Below are 4,216 nucleotides of genomic sequence, written 5' to 3' on the forward strand. Positions count from 1 at the left end.
AGGAAATTGGGAGGTTTTGAGTAGTTTAGCAAAAGAAAACTGGGCAGAGCTGACACTACTTAGTCCATAAAAATGTTGTGTGGTCAGCCCACAACAGAACTTAGAAGCTGAGTGCATTTCTGGCTGATCAACAGATAGTTTGCTGTACCTGCAGGGCCTTTAAAGGGATAATATTTGTGAAAATGTGCATGTATTGCTGAGATGTACTACATATGTTTTTGTTTTGCCCTGACATACACTTTAATCACCTCCCTTCTGACCGTTGTAGTAAATGGCTGGTCATGAAGTCTATTCCTCTACCTGTACTTTTAGAAATGTCCTTCTCTGCAGAGGAGATGCACATGCCAGATGCGCCCCTACTGCCTGCGTACCAAAATGTACATGAGCCATTGAGTGTGGCTCCAAGCCTTGCGATCGCCGTAAACCAATCACAGCAATCGCAATTTTAAACACTGCCTGCGCTTTTGAGCATTTAACCCTCTCCGTCCTCTCAGAACGTAAGAAGGGGAGGAAGGAATATTTCAGTCTGATCAAAGGAAAGAGAGGACGAGAAAGAGAACAGAGAGGAAGAGAAAATGGAGGAGGATACACATGTCACTGACCATCAATAATTGTGGGGAAGGGGGAAGTAGTATGGTACTAATCATAATGCTATGGATGGATATTCAGCGGAACATAGCCACACCCACGTTTGCAAGAACACTATTGTTTTACATGTCAATGTCCTCCCATGAGCTCCCCATGACGTAGGGCAGGGGTGGGCAACTACGGCGGTCCAGCTGTGCTTTAAAGTAGTAATAAACTCTCACACTTTTTCAATAATTAATCAGATCAAACAAATATTTCAAGCATTGCTTTACTTTTATGCCTGAACACCTACAATCATCATGTTTCTGAACAGTGGCTTCCAAGTCTCTCAGCTCAGCTTCCCGGAACTTCCTGTCCAGTACAAGATCACAAGGGACAGTGCAGACTCCAGCAACTGTTCATCTACTAGCTTGGAGAAGGGAGGAGAGGGGGCCAGGGGGGAGGGGAATAACTGGATTTGCTGTGTCTCTGTGTTTGTGAAGACACACACAGTTTACTAGCACACACAAAGGGTGTCTGCATAGCACTCTGCTTGAGAAAAGAGTCACTCTAAACAGGAAGTTAGGACCAGTGCTTTTAAACATAAAGAAACAGCATCTATTGTAACTAATTCCATCAGCATTTGAAATAGCTTAAAATCCTTTTGACTTTAATATCACTTTAACTATAAATCCCTCTGCCTCTGGGAGTCATGCCTGTGGTTGCCAGAGTCTTGCAATGCCTCATGGCATTGTAGTTCCACAACAGCTGGAGGACCGGAGTTGCCCACCCCTGAGCTGGGGTTATAGAGAAATTCCAACCACAACTTACTCACCTGAACCGGCGAGCCAGCTGCCTGCTTCTCCGGTCATCGCTGGCTGTTTACATTCAAAGTTGATTTCCCACTCGTGCGTGCCGTCTAAAGACGCCCACCCGCAGCCAAGAAGCCACTGTACCGGCAGTTTAATTACAACGGCCGGACAGCAGGTGGTTAAAGCTGAACTCTGGGCACAAAAAACTGTAATTCAGATATTTTCCTCAATTGCCATAAAGGACCTATTGCCTTTGCAAACCCATAAAAGGAGCAGACATCATCACTGTGATTTTTACATAGCTTGTGCAGAGAGTGGGACCCAGCAGGCTCCACCCACTACAGGCTGCCTGCAAAAAACAACAGGAAGGGGGCAGAGACAAGACCCAGTCACCCTGCACAAAGAGAGAGCAGCAGTGACTGGTCTTTATTACGGGAAGCTCCCGCACAGAGGCAAAGTTTCACATTGGGTTACTGCACAGATCTGGAAGAAATACACAAAGCACACCAAGATTCCAATAGGAATACACATGCCTCTTGTATTTAGATATGATTAGCCTATTCCAGAGTTCAGCTTTGTTGTTGTAAAAATACGGCAAATAACACGGTACAGAAATTCATGTTTACTAGAAAACAAACTGGGAGTTAGTGACCTTTCCTGACCAAGCGTCTCTATGATTTTGATGCACTAATCTACATAGAAAATATAAGAAAGTATTTGTGTAAATTTGAGCGCAGAGTTCATCACATTCATGCCACACCAAAGTGCACCAGAATGTAGCAAACTAGGGAGGTAAAAGTGCAGCGTTTTTGAAATGCAGTAAGTTGTAAAGTGTTAAAGTATTCATGAAGCCAAAACTTTTTTCTTTCATATTCGATATAATGTGTGTAATTTCTGTCAGGTTTTTATTGTTTTTTTTGGTCCTGATGACCATTGTTTCCAGTACAGCAGGTGATTGGAAATCTAACATTTTCGAGTTGTCACAACAGACGAAAACTTGTTCTAGTGACAACATAGGACTGGGGTGCCCACAATTTTTTGTCTGGAGATCTACTTTTCAAATGATGAGCTCAATGAGATCTACCAACAATAAAACACATTTAAAAAAAAAAAAAAGCAAGCACATTAAAATCGTGCTGCCCCTACTGCCCCTCTCTCACCTCATGCTCTCTCTCCTCGCTCTCTCCCCTGTCTCTCTCTCTCCTCTATCTCTGCTGTCTCTCTCAGCTGTCTCCTCTCTCTCACCTTGCGCTCTCCTTGCTCTCTCGCTGTCTCTCTCTCTCTCTCGGGTGTCTCCTCTCTCTCACCTTGTGCTCTCTCTCCTCGCTTTCTCCCCCGTATTTCTCTCCCCCCTCTCTCTGCTGTCTCTTCTCTCTCTGCTGTCTCTTCAGGCTCTCACCTCGCTCTCTCCTCTGTATCCCTATCCTCTCCCTCTGCTGTCTCTCTCTCTCTCGGCTGCCTTTTCTCTCTCTCTCTCCTCGTGCTCTCCCCTGTCTCTCTCTCTCCCGTCTCTTCTCTCTGCTGTCTCTCTCTCTCTCTTGGCTGTCTCTTTTCTCTCTCACGCTCTCTCTCCTCGCTCTCTCTGCTGTCTCTTCTCTCTCTCTGCTATCTCTTCTCTCTCTCTCTGCTGTCTCTTCTCTCTCCTGGCTGTCTTTCCTTACCTGCACTACAGCAGCTTCCCAGGTCTCCTCTCATGCGTGCTGTCCTGTCCTCCTGCGGTGCTCGTGTGGCCGATGCTACAGACTGGAAGGGGGGTCCCGCCCGCACTGGTGATAGTGTGGCTGATGCTGCCGATGGGTAGAGTTGTTCCGCCCATTCCCCTCTGCAGCGTCTGACACATCCAACCACACTAGCACCGAGGGAGGGAGCTCTAGTCAGTGAGCCGATTGTGATCTACCAATGTTTGCTCTGCAATTGACTGATAGATCGCGATCGACCTAATGGGCACCCCTGACATAGAAACTACCCAGAAGCCTGAAGTGGTGGCCTTTTATGGAACATGTTATTGTCTCTATTGTTTCCTTAACTGACCAAGTAGGTCCTTCTGCTGGAACTCCTAGCCCACAATAGCTGATTTTCTCTCCAGTAGTATAATGCTGAATACCCTTTATTGAACATCTTCACTGGGGAGAGAGGGTATAGGGATTCTAAGCTTCCAGGGTGTAACAGACATAGACTCCAGTTGCTATCCAGCGGAAAGCAACTCAAGTAGCAGATGAGCAGACTGAATAAGGACACCGGCCATGCTCCTGAAGTTCTTTGAATTCCAGGTAACTTCAAGAGCCATCAATTGTTTTCGGTTCTCTTCCTTTAGCTGCAACACCGGCCTCCTCCATGTTGAAGGCCTCAGGTAAACATTTCCCTCACACCAGCCTATGCCCACCCCCAGGTCTCAGGCCTAGCCTGGGGGGAAGGCTGAACAGCACCCAGCCCTAATCCATGGCTGGTCCTGGCTAGTCTCAGCACATGGCAAATCCATCCAGTATATGTACCCTATCCCAGCATACACCACTGGTTGAGAGAAACCCAGTGATTGGCTGCTGTACTATACATATACTACAGTGCCTCTCATTGGCTGTCCCACAATATGACAGAGTTACACTCCGCCCAGGGGTGTACATGCAATGCCAGACACCTGGAATTAACCAGATAACTGCCACTATAATCCAGTTAGGCTGACTTCAGCCCTGGCTATCACTAAATGCCTAGTAGACACATCACAGAAGGTGATGGGGGCTACAGGTATTTGCTCTCTGGTAGAATAGCCCCCCCTTAATTTTTATTTGTTTTGGATTCATTATTGTTAAACATACAGTTTTACAGTTTTTTTCAACATA

Source organism: Nanorana parkeri, unplaced genomic scaffold, assembly GCF_000935625.1.
Source record: "Nanorana parkeri isolate BGI_ZX_2015 unplaced genomic scaffold, ASM93562v1 scaffold639, whole genome shotgun sequence".
NCBI classification, from domain to species: domain Eukaryota; kingdom Metazoa; phylum Chordata; class Amphibia; order Anura; family Dicroglossidae; genus Nanorana; species Nanorana parkeri.